Source organism: Ovis aries, chromosome 2, assembly GCF_016772045.2.
Source record: "Ovis aries strain OAR_USU_Benz2616 breed Rambouillet chromosome 2, ARS-UI_Ramb_v3.0, whole genome shotgun sequence".
In the NCBI taxonomy this organism is placed as follows: Eukaryota; Metazoa; Chordata; class Mammalia; order Artiodactyla; family Bovidae; genus Ovis; species Ovis aries.
Window position 1 is genome coordinate 150,807,190 of NC_056055.1, and position 16,328 is coordinate 150,823,517.

A 16,328-nucleotide genomic window follows, 5' to 3' on the forward strand; every position below is an offset into this window, starting at 1 on the left:
TATGCATGTTCGTGGTGTGTGTGTGGGTGTTGTGTGTGGGTGATATATGTGCGTGGGAGTGGTATGTATATAGGGAGAATGGTGTGTGTGTGTGTGGTGTTGTGTTTGTATGTGTTGTATGGTGTGTGTGAGTGTAGGTGCTGTGTGTATGTGAGATATTGTATAAGATATTGCATAATTTTTGTGTCTGTGTGAGGTGGTTTGGGGGGTATGTGTGTTTGGAGGCTGATGTATGTGTATGGGAAGGTGGTGAGTTTTTGTGTGTGTATGAGATGGTGTGTGTCTGGTGGTGTGTGTATAGGAGTATTGTTGGGGCATGTTGTGTCTGGGGGTGTTACATGTGGGAACAGGTATTGTGTGTATGTGGGGTGTTATGTGTTTTGTGTGTGTGTGTGAGGGCACTGTATAGGGGGGTGGTGTGTGTGGGTGGTGGTGTGTGAGTGTAGCGCGTGTGGAGGAATGGGTGGGTGTGTGGAGGTTGTGAGTTGGGAGCTCCTCATGATCTCAGCTCTACCCGATGGACAAGGTGCAGAAAGAGGGCTGTAAGGATCTGCCAGGCACCAGCAAGTCCTCTGGTGATCGCGACTGGACCCTTCTTGCTCTTTTCTCTCCATTTATTTATAGCAGTTATCTCATGCTTATATCTGGGCCTTTTGCTTCTGATCTCAGACTAAAGAAAGATATTTTCTGATCTGTTTCCGTCTCACCAGCGATTTATGGAGTTGGCTCTTCATAAGTTTTTCTTTTGATCATCGTTCACCCTCAGTTAATTTGCTCTGGTGAAGAGCAAACTCTTGGGAGGAGATTAGTGAAAAGAAGGACTGCACTTAGTTTTTATCAAATGAAGTGTTTCTGAATTTGATCACTCACTTCTCACTCAAGGGGAAATTTAGGAAGTAGTAGGAACCTCTTTGATATTTAACAATCTCATTGATGGCCTCTGTTATTTATGTTTTAAAGGGCCACTCTGACTTTAAATACTGATTATTCATTTAAACCCTAGTCATAAGCTAAAGCAGAAGTTGAATGCACAGCACAACCACTAACCAGCCTGCCTTCTGGCTGGTTCTAAATTTAACTGGCGTCTCACCTGTAGCATTAAGGAGACCTTCTAATTTTGGCTTGCGTATTCACATGCAGGCATTGCAGTACCTGGGACCCTGGTTGTTGATTAGAGAGAGGCAGTTGTGAAAGTGCTGCCACAGAGATTTGCTCAGGCATGTCTCACTAGGTCACCTCTCCTGCAGTTATTTTCAGAACCAAATGCTGCAAATAGAGACCATAACATTTTTCTTCCTACACTGTTTATTTCAGGAGACATGGGAACCATCACGAAGAAGATTCATAGGCTGAAAATGTAAACCCTGAAAGGCTGTTTTGCTTGAGTTAATGAAGATGTGATTTTGTAGTCTCCTCTTCCCCATCTCACCTCTGCCCTGAGAAAATGGCAGACCCTGAAATTTATGGGAATTCTGACCTGAGGGGCCAGGAAGTGCAGGAGACTGAAGAAGGTGGGTAGAAGGGATACTGGCCCCTGGTGGGGCACATTTCCCAGGAGAGAAAACAATATGACTCACAGCTGTAGATTTTTAAACTGGCAAAGATTTGTTACTCCTCCTGAAATAACTGCAGGCATGTGGAAGACGCTAGATGTCATTTAAGTGATTTCCCTTGCTTTCCAAGTTTGAAGGCTGATAACCTCTCCTTTTATCTGGGGAAAAAAATTCTGAAGCCATTAGAAAATCCCTAGTTCTAAAATTGTAGTCACACACTGCACATGTATAGCCCAAACAAAGTTTTAGGGGAAAATGATCGGATTTAAGTTGATATTTACTGTGAAGTCTTTTATTTCTGAAGATCAGTGTTTGCCAGTACTATTAAGCTAACAGGGACAAGGCTAAAAAGGCTGAAAGAAGCCTTAGAGTAAGTCATGAAAGCTCCAGATTAAAAAATATTTTTAAAATGGTCTCATTGAGAAAATTTTCAAATGAGAGTCACACTTGAATGAATGAATGCTGTATCAAATTATCTGGAGACAAAGAAGAGAAGCCATTCTACCAGAACAAATGCAGCCTGCTTTGTCTAGAGGACAAATCATTCTTGCAGCCCATTTGGAAATGTCACTTTTAAGTCAATGAGAGTTGTGTTCAAATAAGAGGGGGATGCAAGACCCTATTATATCCACTAGGACGTGATGTTTTGCCTCTGAATGGTTTCTATAGTGCATGAAAATTCCTTTTTTTGGGGAGGGGAGGCGTCTCTCTTTTTAATGTCTTAAACTGTTTTCAGGTTTTACAAAGTGCTTTAGTTTTTACATTGAAAGGGCAGACATGATCACACTGGAACACCAGTTGTCTGGCTACAGAAGCTCTGACTTTGGGGGCAAGTCTTTTGAACTTTTAACTTGGTGAAAAACAGATTCCTTGGCTCGCGCGGGGAAACTATCTTCTGGAAGTGATCCAGCACTTAGAACAGTCCAAGACAGCCATTTTCTCCGTCTTTCCGAGATATCACAATTTGAGCAGCGATGGTGTTCAGTGAAACAGGAAGTTCAGAGTTGAGACTGAGCAAAACCGGCAGGGAAGCCAATTCGCTGCCCCACTTGGACCAGATGGACTGGCATCGTCAGGATTTTTAGACTAGTCGAAGCAGTTTGGCTTTTTTGGTTCATTTTGACAAACTGAAAATCTTAAAGAAAAAAGTATTTATTTATGGCTGTGCCGGGACTTCGTCGCAGCGCAGGCTTTTCTCTAGTTGTGCCGATGGGGGGCTACTCTCCAGCTGCTATGTGCGGCCTTCTCATCGCAGTGCCTCTCTTGTTGCAGAGCATGAGCTCTAGGGCACAGGGGCTTCAGTAGCTGTGCCATGTGGGCTACAGCAAAAATTCAATAGTTGTGGCACACAGGCTTTGTTGCTGTGTGATGTGTGGGATCTTCCCAGATCAGGGATCAAACCTGTGTCTCCTTCATTGGCAGGCAGATTCCTTACCACTGAGCCACCAGAGAAGCCTGACAAAGTATACATCTTAAAATTCTATTGGTAAACTCCTGAAATCAATTTGTTCTTGTTTGTTGCCATGATTAACAATTTTTTTTTTTTTGACTACTAAAAGGTCTATATGCTAAGTAATAGTCCAACATCATCAAATTCTTCTGGCAGATATACTAAAACGACTGGTGATGTTTTATACCATTTTGAAGTATGATTTTTGAAAAGGCAAGTTTCTCCATGGAAATAGAAAGATGCCAAGATGCCAGTGCCAAGCCATCCTTGCTCAGTGACAGTAAACACCAGCACACACCCCCTTAGGGAAAAGCAGATGCACACTTCAATCTGTAAAAGCCGCTCTAGAAACGCACAAAGGCTGACACCTTGTACAGAAACTCAAAGTTTTTGAATAATCCTAAGAAAATATCTCCTTCCACAAAGAAAGCAGGTTTTAAAGTGGCACTCAACTATATACACTGTCTGTTGACAAAGATCAAATCCGCCACTTAATTGTGTGAGTTTCCATTTGGTTTTCTGGTAGAGGCAAAGCTTTGGAACAGGTCTGGAACCTGGCTGACTTCAGTAAGAATCAGGAAATGTGCTCCACGCTGCTCTTTCTCAAACATGCATGAGGACCACTGCCAAAGTTTTCATTACAAGTCTAATAATAATACTGCAAGTGATTAGAAAAAGAATATTAAAACTAATACTGAAATAAGCATTTATTACATCTTACTACGTGCCAGGCACTGTACTAAGTGCGCGTGCATTTAGTCCTCAAGCAGTTATCTCAGGGGTGGTGTTATTACCACCTTTTTACAGATGAGCACACTGAGACTAATAAAAATAACTCGCTCAAAATTAGCCAAGTTATTTATTTAACTTGATAGATCTAGCAATTGAATCCAGGCAGTGTAACTCTAGAGCCTGAGAGCTTAACCTTTGATAAGAACTAACACTTAGAGAGCATGCTTACTGTGCACTAGGAAGGCACTTTTCTAACCGTAATATTGCTGCTGCTGCTGCTGCTAAGTCGCGTCAGTCGTGTCCGATTCTGTGCCACCCCATAGACGGCAGCCCAACAGTCTCCTCTGTCCCTGGGATTCTCCAGGCAAGAATACTGGAGTGGGTTACCATTTCCTTCTCCAGTGCTTGAGAGTGAAAAGTGAAAGTGAAGTCGCTCAGTTGTGTCCGACTCTTAGCGACCCCATGGACCACAGCCCACCAGGCTCCTCCATCCATGGGATTCTCCAGGCAAGAGTACTGGAGTGGGTTGCCATTGCTTTCTCCAACCGTACTATTACTATCCTTTTATTGATAAGAAAATAAAGAAGTAAAAAAAAAAAACGTCCCCAAGGTCACTCTACTATTAAGGGTATGTGTAGGACAGATTTAAACCTGGTCACTCTGACCCTAGACTCCAAATACTTACATCTAAGGTTGTCCAACTGGTTAGAATATACATATTTCTTATGGGAATTAGTAAAAGTATTTTCACTTTGGATTGTGAAACAATGTTAGCTGAATTATTTTGCCTAAATTGTTTATTTTAACGAAGTGATTGTTTATGCCCTTTTAGGTTGTCTCAGGATTTTTCTGCAGCAGGCTGGATGGCTGGACTTTTTGTTGGTTTATACTACCCTCTAGTGGTTGGTATATGCTAAAGCCTTTGACTACAACAAACTGGGAAATTCCTAAAGAGATGGAAATACCAGACCACTTTACCTACTTCCTGAGAAATCTATATGCAGGTCAAAAAGCAACAGTTAAAACTGGACGTGGAACAACAGACTGGTTCCAAATCGGGAAAGGAGTACATCAAGGCTGTATATTGTAACCCTGCTTATTTAACTTATATGCAGAGTACGTCATGAGAAACGTCGGGCTGGATGAAGCACAAGCTGGAATCAAGATTGCTGGGAGAAATATCAGTAACCTCAGATATGCAGATGACATCACTCTTATGGCAGAAAGTGAAGAGGAACTAGAGAGCCTCTTGATGAAAGTGGAAGAGGAGAGTGAACAAGCTGACTTAAAACTCAACACTCAAAACAAAGATCATAGCATCTGGTCCCATCACTTTGTGGCAAATAGATGGGGAAACAATAGAAATAGTGAGAGACTTTATTTTGTTGGGCTCCAAAATCACTGCAGATGGTGACTGTAGCCATGAAATTAAAAGATGCTTGCTCCTTGGAAGAAAAGCTATGACTAACCTAGACAGCATATTAAAAAACAGAGATGTTACTTTGCTAACAAAGGTCTGTATAGTCAAAGCTATGGTTTTTCCAGTAGTCATTTATGAATGTGTGAGTTGGACCATAATGAAAGCTGAGCACTGAAGAACTGATGCTTTTGAACTGCGGTATTGAAGAAGACTCTTGAGAGTCCCTTGGACTGTAAGGAGATCAAACCAGTCCATCCTGAAGTAAATCAGTCCTGAATATTCATTAGAAGGACTGATGCTGAAGCTGAAACTCCAGTTCTTTGGCAAAGAAGACTCATTGGAAAATACCCTGATGCTGGGAAAGATTGAAGGTGGGAGGAGAAGGGGACGACAAAGGATGAGATGGTTGCATGGCATCACTGAGCCAATGGACATGAGTTTGAGCAAGCTCCAGGAACCGGTGATGGACAGGGAAGCCTGGCACGCTGCAGTCCATGGGGATTCAAAGAGTTGGACATGACTGAGAGACTGAACTGTTTGATGACCAAGAAAGAACATTGTCTGTAAAGCCATTATCCTTCAATCAAAAAATAAATACATTTAAAACAAACAAACAAAAAGCATTCCTTTGAAACATAAAGCGGCTAGGTTAGGTGTGAGTGCTCAGACTCTTTGTGGCTCCATGATTGCAGCCTGCCAGGCTCCTCTGTCCATGGAATTCTCTAGGCGAGAATACTGGAGTGGGTTGCCATTTTCTGCTCCAGGGGCTCTTCCCGACCCAGGGATCAAACCCGTGCCTCCTTCACTGGCAGGTGAATTCTTTACCACTGCGCCATCGAGGAAGCCCATATGTACTTTCACATACGTGTATCTATGCACATTCGTGTGTGTTGTTTATTCATAGTTTATGTGTAAGTCTTAGTTATAGACAGTGCTTGACGTACACTGATGGATTGGAAAGCCTCACAACAGACTTCCCTTCAAGGCTCTTTAGCTGTAATTTCCACAATTTCAACATGCTTCAGTTCAGTTCAGTTCAGTTCAGTTACTCAGTTGTGTCCGACTCTTTGCGACCCCAAGAATTGCAGCACGCCAGGCCTCCCTGTCCATCACCAACTCCTGGAGTTCACTCAGACTCACGTCCATTGAGTCGGTGATGCCTTCCAGCCATCTCATCCTCTGTCCTGCCCCCAATCCCTCCCAGCATCAGAGTCTTTTCCAATGAGTCAACTCTCTGCATGAGGTGGCCAAAGTACTAGAGTTTCAGCTTTAGCATCATTCCTTCCAAAGAACACCAAGGTTATAATTTTAACATGACTAAACCAGTCACAGGCAAGGGGGACTGAATAAACATAAAATCTTAAATTAACCAGTATATTGTCCTGGTGGTCCCCTCCCCTGGTGTTCTGTTTATGAGGAAGAAGCCCTGATACATGAGTACATCACAGTCTTACTTCATCTCTCTTGTCTCCCAGTCTCCATCCCTGGCTGGCCTTAGGAGGTGGTAGCCTACTGACAAGAGGGCAGTAGGAACAACCTTTTTCTTGCAGGCATAAGAGATGCATTGTCTAAAGGAAATTAAAAACAATACTAAAACCAACCTAAAAAGGGCTTGCTTTTTATTATCACATGGTCATCAGCTGGAAATTCTAAACAATGACAGTGATAAAATATTCCCCCTGAAATACTTATTCTGGTCTGAATTCTAAACAGTTATGGTTTCTGTTTAGTTTTAATAACATGTATATGTTTCTAATTAACACAGTTGTGTTACTTCTCCTTTCATAAACATTGTGTTCCATATCATAGAAATTTATCTGGAGAACTTCCAGTTATACAGTTGGCCTACGACACATGCAGACTCAGCTATACACATTTTTTTCCAGGAGTAAATTCATGATAAATTGGAATCATTAGACCTAAATTTGGGCACAGTTGAACCACATTTTCCGGAGTCTAAACTACAGATTTGAAAGAATCAGCGATAACATAGTGATTATAAAGACTAACCGAATTCGAGTAACTTTCATTCTGTTGTTCCCTGTAACCAGAATTGACTAGAACAATGGACAGGGAAATGCTGAGCTTTAGAAATGTTCACTGAAGACTGGCACATACCAATTGTGGAGAAAACTTAAAACTCTGCAAAAACAAAGCGTAAGGAAAACGGACATTTTGAAGAAGAAAGTTAGGACAGGTAGCAAAAGATGCTGGTCTTACACTGCCAGAAGCGCTCAAGAGGACCATGTTTGATATTTCCATCATTTTGACCAAGAATGGGAGCCTCATTCTAAAGCAAAAGATCAGATACAGTCAATGCTTACTTTCACTTAGCCACTGTCTCTGACTTTTGCAAAAGAAAACTTTAGGAAGCATAACCAAATAAGGTAGAAATTTACGATGAATTTTTCTGGTGAATATATTTTAGGGGATTTTTTTTTTTTGGACTACAGAGACATTTGAAAACTGTTATTATACATCCTGAGGGAACAAAGACTTTGACAATATTGCAATCTCTGGGATTTTCTGTGAAATAGGATTATTAGAGATCTCTGCAAGTCTCATCCTTATGGTTTTTTGCTAACTCTTTTTATATGTATTGCCTCCTTTGAAAAAAGATTGTAAAAATTAAAATAATTAAAAGTGTTTTGTTTAATTTGAGTGGAGACTGCTATACTATCTATTAAACATGTGAAGATTGATTTCAATGATCATTGACAAATTTGCAGAAGTGAAGGCTCAAAAATAGAAACTAATGTTATTCATTTCTGTAACACTCCAAATGTATGAATAAGTTTTAGTTGACTTTTCAAAAATCCATTACATGTTTTCTTTTGTGTCCTATAATATTTGTTTTTTATTAATTTTTTTAACTGACTTCATTATACTGATGACTGCTGTTGTCCTGTGGAGGTCACTATCTTGATAAGGTCTAATACTTGGGTTATCTGATTCAAAGAGCTGACTTGTTGGAAAAGACTCTGATGCTTGAATAGACTGAAGGCAAAAGGTGAAGAGGGCAGCAGAGGATGAAATGCTTAGATACCATCATCAATTCAATAGACATGAATTTCAGCAAACTCCAGGAAATACTGAAGGGCAGAGATGAGATGGTTATATAGCTTTACTCGCTCAATGGACATGAATTTGAGCAAACTTTGGGAGATAGTGGAGGACAGAGGAGCCTGGCATGCTGCAGTCCATGAAGTTGCAAAGCACTGGGCACGACTTAGCAACTGAACAACAACAACAAAGTGTCTCTGAAGAGGCAGGTCAGATGAGGGCTATTTATAAGGTGTTTAGGGTCTTTCAACGTCAGGCTTGACTGGGATTGGGTAAAGTTCATGATATAATAATTTAATATTGGTTGATACAGTTAGGCTTTTGAAGTGTAAATAATAAGTAAATAAAAAGTAAACAATCGCTTGCAAAGCACAGTTAACTATTGCTTTGAGAAGTAGCTCAGCAACTATTTACCTAGTGTTATGGACTGAGTGTATCCCCCCCAAAATTCATATGATAAAGTCCTAAACCTCAATGTGATGATATTTGAAGGTGGGGCTTCTGGAAAGTACTTGGGTTTAAATGAGGTCAAGAAAGTAGAACCCCATAATGGGATTAGCGTCCTTACAAGAGGAAGAAGAGACACCAGAGTTTTCTCTTTCTCATGGGCATGTACTGAGGAAAGGCCACATGAATTGACAGCAAGAAGGCGGCCGTCCACAAGCCAGGAAGAGCACCCTTGCCAAGAACCTAACCTATCAGCACCTTGATCTTGGACTTCCCAGTCTCCACAACTGTGAGAAATCAAATATCTTTTGTTTTAACCACCCAGTCTACAGCTTTTTTTTTTTTTTTTTAACAACAATCCAAATTAAGACACCCTACCAAGGGCAAATTGACAGTCTTTGTTTGGATAAATTAATTTCTCAGAAAATTCAACTTAACCTTCCTGGTCAAGGATTTTCTGGTAAATTTACAAGAGTAGAGTCCTGTTAATGCAGACATTAAACTGTGTGGCTGTAGTTGATTCCAGTTCTCAGCATATGCGAAGTTCAATAAAGTATAATGAACACTGTCTGCATTTTTTTTCTGGCCATCACTATTATTTATTTTATTGCATAGTTATTTCTGAAAATAATTTTTCTGTTTGGAGGAGGGGTGTTAAAAGTGTTCTGTTCTGGTTATGTGAGGGAGGCCTATGAGAGCAATTATGTAAAAAGACCCTGCAGTATGTGGGGTGGGAGTAGTAGGATCTTAGCCTTATACCTACAAAAGGAAATGGGGTTTATTCAAGTAATCCCATAGGCACTTTCAAAGGCCCAAGGGAGTTACTTACCATGCAGCCCTTTTGGTATGTCAAAAATATTAATTTGTATCCTTATGTTCACAGCAGCATTTTTCATGGTAGTCAAAAGGTGGAGGCAACCCAAGTGTCTGCCAATATATAAATGGATAAAGAAAATCTGGTCTACACATACAGGGAAATATTACTCTGCCTTAAAAAGGAAGGAAATCCTATCACATGTTACAACACAGAGGAACTCTGAGGACGTTATACTAAGTGAAGTAGGTCAATCTGTCACAAAAAGACAAATGCTTTACGATGATTCTGCTTATATGAGGTTCCTGGAGCACTCAGATTCATAGGGACAGGAAGTAGGATGGTGGTTCCCAGAGGCTGGGGGAGGAACAGGTGGCGATTGTTGCTCAATGAGTTTAGATAGAGAATATCAGTTTTGCAAGATAAAAAGAGTCCTGGAGATTGGCTGCATAATAGTGTGAATATACTTAAAACCTCTGAACTTAAATGAACACTGAATTTAACAATTAAAAGTGGTTAAGAAGGTACATTTTGTATTTTATACTTATATTTTACCACAATTAAAAAAGACATCAGTTTATTACACGGAAACATTGATGATCACTACAATTTGCATAACTCTATTCTGGCACAGATTCCTTAAGAAAAAAAGGGGGGGCAGTGAGCAACCCCCCAAAGCACCTTTGTGCAAGTAAGAAAAGGCATCTTTTCCTCAGACACCTTGTTAGACATCATCTGGCAGACCCCATCAGCCAGAAAGTGACTCTCCTGCAGGAACAAGTCCACAAGGATCTCAGCAGTAAGGGTGCCCCCATGGAACTGTGCACCGTGCTATACAGAGTCATTCAAAGAATCCCCAACTAAGAGCTCCACAGAATGCAAGGGCTCCGGCCTCCCCACTTCTGAGACACTCTGCAAAGAGTCCACGGTGTGAGTGGTGGCCTTTGGAAACTTCAGGAGATGGGTGAATACAATGTCTGATGTGGAGAGTTTGGACTCTATAGGTTGCAGTGGCTGAAAATGCTGTCACATGAGCACGAATAAGCCAAAAATGAAGGCTCCCAGGGGGCCTCGCTGGCAACTCAGGAGGCAGCTCTGAGTCAGAAGTGGTGGGCGGCGATGTGCCAGGACAGGAATATGCCACCCAAGTTGGCCTCATTCACAGATAAACACTTAGACAGATGTCATATGGGACACGGAAAAGGCCCTCTGTACAGAACTAATCGTCCTATCAGTTGAGAATGCCTAGAGTCCCAATTGCTTTCTTTATGACTTATGGATTGTCAGAACTACGGATAACTTTCTTTGCCTTTGCCTGTTCAAACCTCCCATTTCACGGATGAGGACCTGCTGTCTAGAATGTTAAATGAATGACTTCGCCCACAGCTGCTCACTAATGGGTTTTTGCTTTGTTCTCCCTCTGGGCATCTGGAGGAGGAGAGAGTTCTCAAAGGGGGAGTCACAAAACAGCAGGTAGAAGGTTCCAGAGACGTAGGTATCCTACTTCACAGTCACCATAAATTCCCCTAAGCCCCAGGAAGGGTGAAAGGGATGGCAAAAGGGGGAGGCAAAAGATACTGGTAACGCTGAGAAGCCCCTTGAAGCTTAAGAAGAAACTGTAGGGACATAGTGTGAATTAGGCTTTAAATAATTTATTCATCAAATATATTGAACATCAACTTATGACAAGGATACTGTCCTTAAGGATCTTATAGCCTAGTGGGAGAGAGAAAGATATAAACAGATAAATTATAATAAAACCTGAAATATGTGGTATTAGATGTATGAATCCAGGGCTAAGGGACTCTGAAGAGGAACAACTATCTTCCCACAGAGGCCTTTGGGAAGGCTGTTTCCAGAGGAAGAGATATTAGAGTGGGTACTATAAGGTGAATAGGAGTTTGGCAGGTGGGATGATTGTGAGAATTTTAGGAATTCTAGATGGAAGAAATTGCCTTGTCCTATGGCAGAGTCTAGACAGTGGCTGCAGGTAGAATATCTTTAGGAATGACAAGAGGGTATGAGCTTCCTAGGCGGCACAGTGGTAAAGAATCTGCCTGCCAATGCAGGAGACTTAAGAGACATAGGTTCAATCCCTGGGTTGGGAAGATACCCTGGAGAAGGGCATGGCAACCCCCTGGGGAAGCACAACCCCCTGGGGAAGGGCATGGCAACCTTCTCCAGGATTCTTGCCTGGAGAATCCCATGGACAGAGGAGCCTGGTGGGTTACAGTCTATGTGATCGCACAGAGTCAGATATGATTGAGAAAACACTCATGTCTGTGACAGGAACACTGTGGTTAGTGGAGAATGGGTCAAGCTAAAAACTTGGCATTTTATCCTGGAGCCTGCTGTGGAGCAGAGTGTAACGGGACTCCTTGCTGAAGACAACACTGGCTTCAGTGGAGGACAAAAGGCAGTGGGAGAGAGCAGAGGTGGCCAGGGCAATACCAGGCTGTGCTAGTCAGTGAACTTGCCAGGACAAGCCAGGCAGGGCGTGGAGAGTGGCTGGGCCCCCACCCCACTGCAGCCATCTGTTCCTTCACACACAGGCCGTGCCTCCTCCCACTCCTGAGGCAGCTGAACTTCTGCTACTGATATTTGAAACAGTGGAAAAGGCTCAGAACAAGGGAGGCCTGTAGTGAATGCTCCCCACCCCAACTCTCATCTCAGGCGAGTCTGCCTATGCAGGCCACGTGATGTCTTCAGCTTCCACATGCCCCACAAGACTGGAGAAATCAGTAGGTAAACAAGGAATGTCTCTGATCCCTCCAACAGCCTCGCATCTTGAGAAAAGCAGGAGGGACCAGGCATTTAGGTGCAAAGCAAAGGTGAATACCCATGGAAGAGAAATGCTTTAATCTGGTAGTGGCTGAATTCCAGGAGAATGTATCAGAATCAGCCCTAAGGTTGCCACCAATTACTGTAGAAACAGGCAGAGGGCCAGGGAGTTGACTGAACCCCAGAGGCTGAGATGATCTCTTGGACCTCAGCCTTGGGGCTCATATAGCATTAGTCTTACCAGCTGAGAACACTTTCTAGCTGAGCCTTTGAGAAGAATCCTTTGTTCAGTAGCCAGCATAACATTGGCTTTGGTAGAACTAGATTCCTAAATGGGATTAAACTCGAGTGATGAACTTAATGAGATTCATTCCTTATAACTGTGTATGTCTCCCTATGGCTTATGGAGATAGTTTTTAGAAAGCTGCATATTATTAGGAAAGGAAGGAGGAAAAGAGTGTAAGGGCTGAAACTGAGATCAGAGGCAGGAGTAGAGGAAGAACTGGGCTAAGCAGGGTCTGGAGCCCTTTTTGGGAGCCCAGTAAAGGTACTTACACTTCGGCTGCTTGACAGAGAAAAGTAAGTATCCCAAGGAAGAGGTGGTAGTGGTGTGGCGAGGCAGCAAATCCAGGCACAGGTACACTCAGATGGGAGGTTCTCAATATTTTAAATAATTCCTGTGGCCATCCTGCTGCACCTGGTTACTGAGGGTGAGAGGTGAGGATCAGGAGACCTGGGGCAGGTGCTACAGAAGGACTTGTCAGGATATATATGTTTATGGCATAACAGATGGCTGCAGGGTTGGAGCTGGGGAAAAGAGGAGATCATAATGATAATCGTTTTCAAGATCTTCACACTTTTAACTCTCACCACGTTTTCATGGGGGTAGATAAAAAGGACACCACCCTTATGGCAGAAAGCAAAAAAGAACTAAAGAGCCTCTTGATGAAGGTGAAAGAAGAGAGTGAAAAAGCTGGCTTAAAGCTCAACATTAAAAAAATAAAGATTAAAAAAAATGAAGATCATGGCATCCAATCATTTCATGGTAAATAGATGGGGAAACAATGGCAAGAGTGACAGACTGTTTCCTGGGCTCCAAAATCACTGCAGATGGTGACCGGAGCCATGAAATTAAAAGACGCTTGCTCCTTGGAAGAAAAGCTAATGACAAACCTTAGACAGCATAAAAAAAAAAAAAAAAAACAAAAAAAACCAGAGACATTACTTTCCTGACAAAGGTCCATATAATCAAAGCTATGGCTTTTCCAGTAGTCAAGTATGGAAGGGAGAGTTGGACCGTAAAAAAGGCTGAGTGCCAAAAAATTGATGCTTTTAAACTGTGGTGTTGGAGAAGACTCTTGAGAGTCCCTTTGACTGCAAGGAGATCAAACCAGTCAATCCTAAAGGAAGTCAGTCCTGAATATTCATTGAAAGGACTGATGCTGAGGCTGAAACTCTAATACTTTGGCCACCTGATGCAAAGAACTGACTCAGTGGGAAAAAACGCTAGGAAAGATTGAAGGCAGTTGGAGAAGGGGGAAACAGAGGAAGAGATGGTTGAATGGTATCACTGACTAAACAAGCATGAGTTTGAGCAAGCTCCAGGAGACGGTGATGGACAGGGAAGCCTGGCGTGCTGCAGTCCATAGGGTTACAAAGAGTCAGACACAACTGAGTGACTGAACAAAGACACAGTTATCATCCCTATTTTACAAATGAGGAAAATCGAGGAGCGCACTGCATCCACTTAAGAGAACGAGAACAGTGAGTAGAATGCAAAAAGCAGCCAACTGTCTCACAGGAATTTGAGAAACAACAACCACACCATCGTGACCTGCTTTCATGGACCAAGGTGTCCAGCAGCTACAACTTACACTAAAACTTTGTCTTGTGATTGACAGATTTGAAGGCAGAAGATTAAAGTAGAATATGTGAGAAATTGCTTTAAAAATTTACAAGTCAACCTGTGAGAACTGAAAATCAGAGTTCTTTCTCAGTTAACTGATGCTGGGTCAGGCAGAGATAAGTTAGCTGCCTGTTCCAAAAAATTCTTACTCTTGGAAGAGAAGAGTACGATCCAACTAAATATCTTCCCAATCAAGATTAACAACTGCGGGACATCCCTGGTGGTTCAGTGGTTAAGACTCTATGCTCCCAATGCAGGGCGCCTAAGTTCGATTCCTAGTCAGTGAATAGATCCCTTATGCTGCATGGGATCCAGCATGCCACAGTGAAAACTTGGCACAGACAAATAAATACTAAAATAAAAGAATAACAACTTGCTCATAAAGATGCCCCTTAAGACCTCTGCCTCACTGAACCCACAAATGCACAGCTATTGTGCTGTAAACTCTGCCTAATTCCAGCCAGTTCCTCATCTTGCAAGAGCTGCCTGAAAAATCACTCAGCTCAGGCACTAAAAACCTAAAAATATCCTGCCCTGTATGGTGATGCTGGGAGAAGTTAACAGTTGACATCAAGCATATATTTAACTATGTATTGCGATAGCATTGTGAATTTGTCAGTAAGATGACCAAGTCTTAGCACAGTCTTACTGGTATAAAACATGCATTTGGATCTTTCCTAATGTGCCCCAAAACTAGAGCCAGAAGTTTATAAACTGGGGAGCCCAGTGACACTGTGTGTGATAGGACAAAATCATTACAATGACTGGCTCATGGACCTTCAAATGCCCACCATCCACAGCCCCTTGAGTAGGAACTCCACCAAAACGTCTACCCAAGCTGCCATGAAGTGTGTCATGAGACCCTGCCAACCTGGCCAAACAGACTGGACCAAATATAGGGTTCTGACACATAAAAACACTATGTCAAAGAGAGATCTTCACTCCTATATTTACAGCAGCAATACTGACAACAGTTAAGATATGAGAACAACCTAACTGGCTGGCAACAGATGAATGGATAAAGAAGTTGTGGTATATACATATATACACAGTGGGATATTATTTAGCCATAAAAAGAAGGAAATCCTGCTATTTGCAACAACATGGATGAACCCTGACGGGATTATACTAAATGAAACAGTCAGACAGTATATGATCTAATTTACATGTGAAACCAAAAAAAAAAAAAAACCAATATATAAAAATAGAGAGTAGAATGGTAAGTTGGTAAGTGAAGATGGAGGAATTATGGAAACATTGTTTATGGGTAAACATTTTTGAATGTAGAATTTTAAAAATATAAGACATTTCCCCCAAAACTCATAGAAAAGGAGATCGAAAAAATATTTTTTAAGAAAAGGAGATCATATTTGTGGCCACCAGAGGCAGACAATGGGGACTTGGATGAAGGTAGTCAATAGGTACAAACTTCTAGTTTTAAGATAAATAAGTCGTTGTTTAGTTGCTAAGTCATATCCAACTTTTTTGTGACCTCATGGACTAAAGTCCTCCAGGCTCCTCTGTCCGTGGGATTTCCCAGGCAAGAATACTGGAGTGGGTTGCCATTTCCTTCTCCAGGGGATATTCCCAATTGAGGGCTCAAACCCACAGCTCCTGTATTAGCAGGTGGATTCTTTACCACTGAGCCACCAGGAAAGCCCAAGACTGGGAAAGTAAAGTACAACATGGAGACGATAGCTAGCCATGCCACATAGTATGTTTGAAAGTTGTCAAGAGAGTGAACTTTTCTCGTAACAAGGAAAAACACAATTTTCTTCCTTTCTTTTCTTTTTGTATCTGTATGAGATGATGGCTGTGAACGAAACTGATTGTGGTAATCATTCCACAATACATATAGTCAAGGTATTGTGCCGTACACCTTAAATTTACACAGTGCTGTATATCAATTATATCTCCAAAAAACTGGAAAAAGGGCAGAAACAGTGTTCTAACAAAGGCAACTCTATATGTTATACATAAGGAAAGCAGAGGCTTCTGAAGTGGTGGGACACGAGAGACAGACCAACAGGGGGGTCCATCAGAATGTTAACAATCTTATTCATTCTGGGGATAAGAGAGGGAAGTAGGAAAGTCAGAAGCCAAGAGAAGTAAAGACGGAGGCAGCAGTAGAAACAGCTAGAGACTTGAGAGAGGCTCAGAGT

At 41.9% G+C, this 16,328-nt stretch overlaps 1 long non-coding RNA gene across 1 annotated transcript in view; it reads left to right on the forward strand.

The window, feature by feature from the left end:
• Positions 1-13,024, forward strand: part of LOC121818825 (uncharacterized) — a 69,870-nt gene extending 56,846 nt beyond the window's left edge. Inside the window, exons 5-6 of the long non-coding RNA XR_006058962.2 lie at positions 1,315-1,511; positions 4,568-13,024. This is a non-coding gene — a long non-coding RNA (uncharacterized LOC121818825). The remainder of the gene's footprint in view (positions 1-1,314; positions 1,512-4,567) is intronic.
• Positions 13,025-16,328: the final 3,304 nt, after the last annotated feature.